We start from the raw sequence: 10373 nt of genomic DNA on the forward strand, positions 1-10373 counted from the left end.
TCTTTTGGCCCTCCATGATGCATCTTGTCGATCCACATTGTGCCACATGGCAACGCAACGATGCACGCCGGATACGATGGCCCACAGAGATAGGCTGAGGCCCCAGTATTATGTGGAAGTCCTTGTCATGGTCACAGTGGAACATTCATGCCCGCATGCAGCTCACATGAAAATACTCCAACCTTCCTGTTAGAACTTGATCATGTGGGATACAGAATTTATTCTTTTATCCTTCAGAAAGACTCTCTCTGAAGCTGTTTCTCCTCAAGAATACAAACTCTCAGTATTGCTTCCAACAATTTGCTTAAACTTTTACACATCTCTTTAAGTGTCTTTCACGTACAAGAATTTGCCTTAGCTCTATAAAAGACAGGAAAAGACTTTGCTGATGAATTCTAGGATCAGAAACTGTTTCCTTGCTTAGATGAACAATGGGCAGGATTCTTGTAGTACAACTTATTGAGGAATGAGTTCAATCAGCAGGTCAATTTTTTAATTAATAGGTCCACCACAGATGCATCTAATGAGCTCGCAAATTTGTTCAAACATTTTTGTATTTCCAATGCTCCAATCTTTGTCCTCAAACACAGCTATTTAAATGGAATCAATTCCTTGCCTTAAGATTAAACCAGCAAGCAACCCCCTGTCTCAACATAGAGATTAGATTCCAGGTTCAGTCTGGAAAGGTGACAATCCACTGCATTTCCCCACTTGTCAATCAAGTATCATGATCATATTGCAAGGCTCGATTATCTCGATCATCATCACTGTCATCTAAACAACTCCAATCAAATATGGTGAAAATCGTGTCAACTAAAGAGAGGAATTTCAAGTTGAGAAGGCTCCATGGAAGGATTGAATAGAATTTACAACCAGATATCAGCCTATGCCAACCCTTTAGAAGTTGGTGTCTAATACCACGGTGTGCTTATTGAGGCATTCTGAGGCCCAGCCTTGCATTGGACCGGCCTGAACCGCAGAAGCCAGCCCCATTGTGCGGCACGCGCGGTGCACGTGCAAGAGAAACGGCGATGAAAATGGACTCATAGGGCCGCCGGACTCGGGCGGAACCCTAGGAAGTCTTCTATCCCCTCCCTCCGTGACCCTCCGCCACCAGGCACCACCTCTCGCCTTCTCTGTTTTTCCCCCTTCAATTCATTGTGTCCCGTCATTGTGCCCACCAGAATTGCGGCCATGAATCTCGTTGGAGACGAGGTATGAAGCTCCCATCTCCCTTCTATTTATTTTTCCCCTTGATAGATCTTGTCGCCGGGTTGGATTTCGCCGGGAACAATGGCGAAAAAAGACCCTGTTCTGACCCTATTACCGAGCTTGTTTTCCTCTTTTTCGGGCCATCTCCGTCGTCGGCATTCGTCCCCTAGGGCCTCAGCGTCTCCCCTGGCCGCGCCGAAGCCCACCCACCAGCGAGCGGGCTGGGACTCAAAAACGACCTAGCAAAGGGCCCCCTGTTTGGCCCTATTTTTGGTTAATTTCCGCGCCTCTTCCCGCCGGTCGCCATCGCCGGCCATGGCTCACCGCCTTCTGCCGGACCTCCGGCTTTGCCGCACAAAGGAGAAGTGCTGTAGCTGCAGAGGACATGAATGATTACTCTGGTAAATTAATCCATCTCAAAATTAGCACAGGTGAACTGCTTTATCTATTTTGTGTAGGAATTAATTGATATTCTACGAATGTCATCAGATCCAAGGGGCCAGGGAGCGAAGACACAGTAATACACTCTTTCCATGATACGGGAGTTGAATCCATATGTGCTTCCTACATTGTAGGATGAATCGGTAGAAATACACACAGTAAATCAGATTTACTTACCCAGATCTAGAAGAAAAATACAATACGTAGAGTGTTGAACTGGGCTGGGTTTCGGGCCTTATCTGCCCTCAAGCTTGGGCACGGGCTAATTAATTCCTAAGGCCGGCTCTATATTTAAGCACAAATCCTATATGAACTTTGTCGGGCCTTGCCTGTAGCCGAACCCAAAGTCGGCCTAGCCCGAGCTCAATTCTAGCCCTACTTATTTCTCTCCCTCTACTTGATTCATGGGTCCAGTATTGTGTCTCGTCTACCTTTTCTGTGTGGACCTAAGTTGATCCCAGAAAAGTGGCCTTGAAATGTCTTGGTACTCGGGCAGCATGTCGGATTGATCATCTCGGTCTTTGTTGAGTATCCCTGAAACTCACTATTGAAGCTCCTTGTTGAATGCTTTTAGCCTTAAGGAAGTCCCTGCTTCATGACTTATCAATTGAATTGTTTAGATCTGGCCCACTCGGAGCTGCCAAACCCCGTCAATCGACCAATCTTTCCCTTTTTTTCTCTCTCTTCAAAATGTAATACCAATGAACTTATTAAATGCGAATTAATTGGGCTCTGCATAGCTTTGAATATGTTTAGTTGATTCCTATAGTTAAATTTTGAGAGTTTAATGTGAAAAAGATAAGTAACCCGTACACTCCTTACTAGTTTTTAAATTACTGGTTGTTTTTAATACTTAAAACTTTATAGAAGATGAAGATGATGTTCGACATTAATGTTTCGTATTTTTTAAAAACTTAAGGATCGAGTATATGTCATTTTGAAACTCATAATGTGTCATAAAAGAATGGTTCCATTAATGCTTTAATATTAATGATTTATTTAGAATTATGAAATCTATAATACTATTTAGTGCTTTACAAACTATTTATTTATATATGATTTAAGAACATATGTTTCAAGAAATTACAATTTAAGAAAATATGATTCAGGAAAAAATAATTTTAAAAAAAATGTTTTAAAAAGATATAGTAAAAAGCTCTTGAATAATTATGTATGGCTTCTAAAAGTTAGATAAATCGATATCCGGAGCTAGTTCTATACAATTCGGCTAGTCGGTAATAGTAGTTGGTATACAATCCTCTTGATAGGTAATAATAGTTGACGTACGACCCAGATAGATAGTACTAGTTGCTATTTAATTTCGCCAATAGGTAATAGTAGTTGGTACCCCCAGTGTTTTTGTTTGGAAGCTATATTTGAGTGCCAGAAATCTGTCAGCTGGCTGATGCATCAGCTAGCATGAGATATGTTCTGCTCGATCTGGCTCGATAGGGCTCGACCTGTGAGTTCCTATCCTTATAAGGTTCACTCTATTGCATTGGTGATATATATCCGTCTGTTGTTCTTTATTTTGCTGTCCTTGTGAATCCAGAAAAAATTTCTGAAGTCCTTGTTCTTTATTTAGCAGTCCTTGTGATTGAATCATAAGGACTGGCACTCGAAATTAATGCATTTGTTTCCTTCTTTTCTGCTGCATGATAGTATACTTTTTGATGTTTTTCTGTATTCCCTAGATGATCTGATTCATTTTGATTGTGAATCGAAAATATTTTTATCATTCGGTTGGTCCTGCACAAAATAAATTAAAAAACAGACCTTTCAAAAAATAAGCACCTTACCCAACAGCTTTGTGGAGATCAAAATGCCTTGCAAATATTATACTTTAATTTGATGATTACACAGTAATAGCTGTTATTTGATTAAAAATGTACAGTCCATCAGATTTCATTTAGAGTGGAACACATACATCAGGGAAAAAATAAGGAAAAAGGCATCCCACTCATTAAAAGAGCTGGTGGAGTACAAAGAAATAAAAGGGAAAAATTAGAGATGTGAATGAGAGAGATAAAAGAGGTCAGACGAGTTCCATCTAGAGTCTGTAACACCTCATCTCGCAACTCTGAATTCAAAACCACAATCCAATGCAAGATGAAAGACAACACTATTTCCATGCTCAAGTTTTTAGAAAAACGAAAACAAACCTTGCGAGGATGGAATATTATGTATTTTCAATATTTCAGTAGTTGCTAGGTATGATCAAAACTACAGAAAGGGTATCTACATCAAACAAAAACAGAGGAGTCCGATGTAACATATAATGTGCAAATCTATTTTATGTATCAGTTGAATCCATCTGATGCTCTAACTTTAGCCATTTGCACCCTTCGACGGATCAAAGTTGTCATGTATAACTGTAACAACCTAGGATCTCACCCAAAATGGCTAGCCGGAAGTTATTGTTTGGATTTCTTGATCCTGTATAAGTATCCAAGATCTATCCAGCAAATAACCGATGTAGGACTAAACACACGCCCACACGGGTCCTTATATACTCCCTCTGTTCAAGCCCTGACGTCCTCGTAAGGCTAAGGGTTTAAATCCATTCAAATCTAATCACAAACATCACGATCGGTCCGTGGTCAACCCCAATGGATCCGTGCTGCAGTGTCCCCTAGTCCACATAAGTTATGGGCCGGGTTCGCTCTGATACCATTTGTAACAACTCAGGACCTCACCCAAAATGGCTAGCTGGAAGTTATTGTTTTGGTTCCTTGATCCTGTATAAGTACCCAAGATCTACCCAGCGAATAACCGATATAGGACTAAACACACGCCCACACGGGTCCTCACATACTCCTCCTGTTCAAGCCCTGACGTCCTCGTCTGGCTAAGGGTTTAAATCCATTCAAATCTAATCACAAACACCACGATCGGTCTGTGGTCAACCCCAATAGATCCGTGCTGCAGTGTCCCCTAGTCCACATAAATTATGGGCCGGGTCCGTTCTGATACCATTTGTAACAACCAAGGACCTCACCCAAAATGGCTAGCTGGAAGTTATTGTTTGGGTTTCTTGATCCTGTATAAGTACCTAAGATCTACCCAGCGAATAACCGATGTAGGACTAAACACATGCCCACACGGGTCCTCACATACTCCCCCTGTTCAAGCCCTGACGTCTTCGTCGGGCAAGGGTTTAAATCCATTCAAATCTAATCACAAACACTACGATCGGTCCGTGGTCAACCCCAATGGATCCGTGCTGCAGTGTCCCCTAGTCCACATAAGTTATGGGTCGGGTCTGCTCTGATACCATTTGTAACCACCCAGGACCTCATCCAAAATGGCTAGCCGGAAGGTATTATTTGGGTTCCTTGATCCTGTATAAGTACCCAAGATCTACCCAGCGAATAACCGATGTAGGACTAAACACACGCCCACACGGGTCCTCACAATAACATTCTTTGTAATTATTTTGATTTCATTATTCGTAATTCTGTGTAACTTTATGACTTCTTCATGTTTTGATTTCATTATTCAAGAAACATATATATTGGTCCATGCAACTCAAATTGCATCAAATATATCTGAACGAACGCTGGAATAACACAGCCATTCATATGACTGCATTCCTCATTAACAGAAGAACAAGTGTGGAAAGCAACATGTGAAAGAATGGGGCATGTCGGGTGCAGAACGCTTGTGAGGCAAGGGAAAACGAAATGCTGATAGAAGATATGGCTCTAAAGGGTACAAATTTTTTTCCAGACTGATCAATAGAAAAGAAAGCACACTGGTTCAATAGACAATTGTACAAATTTTCGGCATTAGCTTGATGGTTCAAAATAGATTACAGTAATACATTTGTGCAAAAGGTCATGGCCATTATTTGTGACATCTCTGCAATAGGTCATGGCCATTATTAGCTCCTACAAGAGATGTCACAGGTTAACAATTCAATTAGTTTGATGAGACATAGGTAGCATTCCAAATTGGATACTTGTCATCTAGACTCTAGGCAATCTAGGCCCTGCAAGTCACTCTTCGAAGAATTGATGCTAGACTCTAGGCAATCTAGGCCCTGCAAGTCACTCTTCGAAGAATTGATGCTAGACTCTAGGCAATCTAGGCCCTGCAAAGATCCATCAAAACATATTTAAAAATCAAAAGTATTCTTATTTACTATGCTTGAGGAGGACATCTCTCTCTTTTTCCACCAGACAACCTCATAATATATCATCATCACCATCATCAAGACCATTCCACTTCCACAAAGTGCTCAATGGAGAGCTTAGTAACTACGATTCTCGTAAAAAGCAGAACTCATTGTAAACTATTTTTAACATTAATTTTCTCATATAATTACCAGAATCAAAATATTAGCTACTCTTATTCATTTTCAGTGATGTTTGTTGAACTCTGAAAGTTGGCCTAGTGAACTATGATGAGAAAGTTAATATTAAAAAACACAACATTTTGAGACTACCTTCGATCATTGGATGCATAGGTTATCTAATAATCAAAAGGACAGAAGGAAACCAAAGCACAAATGCAAGACACAATCAAGTATCTAAAAGTGATTGCCAACCGCACTAATAGAAAGGGTCCTATTTATTTAGCATCCCATTTTCCTCTGCTCATGGAAGGCCCATCTCCTAATCATGCAAAATATTTTTACTGTTTTCAATCATCTGAACTCTTGCTGCTCACTAAACATCTATAAAATCCATTAGCATTCTTAATGTGATGACAAATGCATCAATTGATTAAACTCTTGATGGGGGATCTTCTAGAGTTTAGTAATTTAAAGGCTGATCAAATCATTAGCTTCTCTTTACACCCTTAAGTGATGTTTATAAAAAGGATTCTTGGATTTGATGTTCCAAAATATCATTGTATACCATCAAAAGACTGTGCATAAAGAATGCTCGGCTTTGATGATTATGATAGTTAAATAAATTCATGATCTAGTAGTTTCTAGACGCACAAGAAAACAAACTAAAGGAAAGCTATGTCTCTCTGTTCCATTGCATATTACTAGCCTAGGTTCAGCTTGGGAAGGCTCATCTTACTCCACTCACCAAGTTGATCTCAAGCACATCAGGAGCACTCTCTTTTTATTTTTTCTTTCTTTTTTTTTTTGTAATTTTAAGAAGGGGAGGGAGGTTGGGTTGGTGAGGGATGCCCATCTAACATTTTGAGCATCTTCAATGTAATCACAATGATGTTGTCTAGCACAATGCTTCTCTCCATGGTAAGTTTTAAAACAATTTCAGAAGCCCCACAAACCTCACTAATGGTGTTCCACCATTAGGACAACCTCAGCCATCGGCTAGGTCGGCGGTGGCGAGCAAAGAACATGATGATCAGGGTCTACTGATGGATTGCATTCCCCTCAAAGTTGGAAAGGCAGTTTTCCAGGTGCCTTCTTTTTGGCCCTCCATGATGCATCTTGTTGATGCAGATTGCGCCACATGGCAACACGACGATGCACGCCGGATACGATGGGCCCACAGAGATAGGCTGAGGCCCCAGTATTATGTGGAAGTCCTTGTCATGGTCACAGTGGAACATTCATACCCACATGCAGCTCACATGAAAATACTCCAACCTCCCTGTTAGAACTTGATCATGAGGGATACAGAATTTATTCTTTTATCCTCCAGAAAGACTCTCTCTGAAGCTGTTTCTCCTCAAGAATACAAACTCTCAGTATTGCTTCCAACAATTTGCTTAAGGCTTTACACATCTCTTTAAGTGTCTTTCACGTACAAGAATTTGCCTTAGCTTCATAAAAGACAGGAAAAGACTATGCTGATGAATTATAGGATCAGAAACTGTCTCCCTACTGCCTTTGCTTAGATGAACAATGGGCAGGATTCTTGTAGTAGAACTTATTGAGGAATGAGTTCAATCAGCAGCCCACTTTTCTAATTAATAGGTCCACCACAGATGCATCTAATGAGCTCGCAAATTTCTTCACACATTTTTATATTTCCAGTGCTCCAATCTTTGTCCTCAACCACGGCAATTTAAATGGAATCAATTCCTTACCTTAAGAATAAACCAGCTAGCAACCCCCTGTCTCAACATAGAGATTAGATTCCAGGTTCAGTCTGGAATGGTGGCAATCCACTGCATTTCCCTACTTATCAATCAAGCATCATGATCATATTGCAAGGTTCGATTATCTCCATCATCATCACTGTCATCCGAACAACTCCAATCAAACATGGAGTTGAGAAGGCTCCATGGAAGGATTGAATAGAATTTACAACCACATTGCAAGAGGAGGCCTTTCTCCTTCTCCACATTGCAACGAAAAAAAAAAAACCATCCCCATTTCTAGAGCTGGATATGGGCTGATCTGGGCCGGGCCACACTCCTGCCCGGGCCTGACCCAAACCCGATTGGGCCCGTCCGAATTTGTGGAGTGGACCATAGCCCATTGCGTCACAAACGGCATTGACGAGGACATTATATTCCTTTCAGAGCAGTTGGTTGCTGGACGCTGTGAGAACTCTTAGGGCTCGTTTGGTTCGCGGGAAAAGAAGGGGGGAAAGTGTGGTCAACGGGAAAGTAATGAGATGCCTCTTGTTTGGTTGGAGTTTTCAAAGGAGAGAGAAGGGAAAATTGTATTCCCATGGGAATGTGATTCCCACATTTCATGGGAAAGTCTTTCCCATGAGAAACATGGGAAAGTTACTTTCCCATGAGGCGGGAATCACTCCATTTTTACTTTTTCCCAAAAAGTCCCTTCAGCATTAAAGAAGCATTAAAGAGGCATTAAAAACCTAATTTTTATTAAGGGCATAATAGGAATTATATATAACTTTCCTAGGAAAGTGGATGGCCAACCAAACATAAGCACCTTAGAAATTTGTCACTTTCCCATGGTCAACCAAACATGCCAAAAGTACTTTCCTAGGCATCCTCTTTCTAGGAATTTGTTTTCCAGGAATCATATTTCTAGGAAGGAAAATGCTTCCCGCGAACCAAACGAGCCCTTAGGAATTTCAGAGGCCATCCTCTGCATTGGAATGTCGCTACCAGAAGGGCTGCGCTTCTTATTCTTGTGACTGAAAAAGCCCAGAAGTGAAGAAAAATTCCCTCGACCCAACCATGCAGCATTAATCGCAAATGCTCGGCAAACATCGCTTGTTTAAACCCATCAGAGTTCAATGAATTCAATCCATGAGAGCCAACTCGAAGTCCCACCGGGAGGGAGACTTGCATTGCTCGAAAGAAAATAATAGATGTATGACTAGCCTGTGCGAAGAAAGCACACAAAGGAAAAGTGCTGTAGTTGCAGAGAACATGAATGATTACTCTGATAAATTAATCCATCTCAAAATTAGTACAAGTTAACTACTTTATCTATTTTGTGTAGGAATTAATTGGTATTCTACGAATGTCGTCAGATTCAAGGGGCCAGAGAGCGAAGACACAGTAATACACGCTTTCCAGGATACTGGAGTTTGAGTCCGTATGTGCTTCCTACATTGTAGGATGAATCAGTAGAAATACACACAGTAAATCAGATTTACTTACCCAGATCCAGAAGAAAAATGCAATATGTAGAGTGTTGAACTGGGCTGGGTTTGGGCCAGAATTTGAGCTCGGTTTCGGGCCTTGTCCAGGCTTAAGCTTGGGCATGGGCTAATTAGATACCTAAGCTTGGCCTGAAAATAAATGAGCTCTATATTTTAGCCCAAGTCCTATTTGAACTTTTTCGGGCCTTCCTTGTAGCCCAACCCAAAGTCGGCCCAGTCCAAGCCCGGTTCCAACCCTACTTGTTTCTCTCCCTCTACTTGATTCATGGTCCCGGTATAGAGTCCCATCTCCCTTTTATGTGTGGACCTAAGTTGATCCTAGTAAAGAGGCCCTGAAACGTCTTAGTACTCGGGCAGCATGTCAGACCGATCATTCTGGTCCTTATTGAGTATCCCTAAAACTCACTATTGATCCTGCTTCATGACTTATCAATCGAATTGTTTAGATCTAACCCATTTGGAGCCACCAAATGCTATCAACCGACCAATCCCCCCTTTTTCTCTCTCTTCAAATTTTAATACCATTGAACATATTAAATATGAAATAATTGGGCTTTGCATAGCTTTGAATAGGTTCAGGTGATTCGTAGTTAAATTTTGAGAGTTTAATGCGAAAAAGATAAGGAATCCGGACACTCCTTACTAGTTTTCAAATTACTGGTTGTTTTCAATACGTAAAACTTTATAAAAGATGAAGATGATGTTCGACATTAATATTTTGTATTTTTTAAAAAAAATTAAGGATCAAGCATATGATATTATGAAACTCATGTTGTGTCATGAAAGAATGGTTCCATGAGTGTTTTAATATTAATGATTTGTTTAGAACTAGGAAATCTATTTTAAGAAGATATGGTAAAAGGCTCTCAAATAACTATGTATGGCCACTAAAAGTTGGATAGATCGACATCCGGAGTTACTTCTATATGATCCTGCCAGTGAATAATAGTAATTGGCATACGATCCTCCCAATGGATAATAATAGTTAACATACAACCGACAGATAATAGTAGTTGCCATATAATCCCGCCAATAGGTAATAGTAGTTGGTACTTTATCGATTACGGCCCTGTCACGGATATAATAGTGACCTTAGCATTTAGTCGAGGAGAATTATTATGAATTATGATGTGGCAAAATAACAAATAATCTATGGTTTTATTTATGAAGTTAGTATGATTTATGACTTTGTTTATGCCATGCACT

At 40.5% G+C, this 10373-nt stretch overlaps 1 long non-coding RNA gene across 2 annotated transcripts; it reads left to right on the forward strand.

The window, feature by feature from the left end:
- The first annotated feature begins 243 nt into the window (after window positions 1-243).
- LOC120110102 lies at window positions 244-8124 on the forward strand. 2 transcript variants are annotated; one of them, XR_005510851.1, is made up of 3 exons: window positions 244-1215; window positions 1383-1613; window positions 5258-8124. It is a non-coding gene; the product is annotated as an uncharacterized LOC120110102 (long non-coding RNA). The 2 variants fall into 2 exon arrangements; XR_005510850.1 differs by lacking the exon at window positions 5258-8124 and adding an exon at window positions 1702-3339.
- The last annotated feature ends 2249 nt before the right edge of the window (window positions 8125-10373 follow it).

This window comes from Phoenix dactylifera, chromosome 1 (genome assembly GCF_009389715.1).
Source record: "Phoenix dactylifera cultivar Barhee BC4 chromosome 1, palm_55x_up_171113_PBpolish2nd_filt_p, whole genome shotgun sequence".
In the NCBI taxonomy this organism is placed as follows: Eukaryota; Viridiplantae; Streptophyta; class Magnoliopsida; order Arecales; family Arecaceae; genus Phoenix; species Phoenix dactylifera.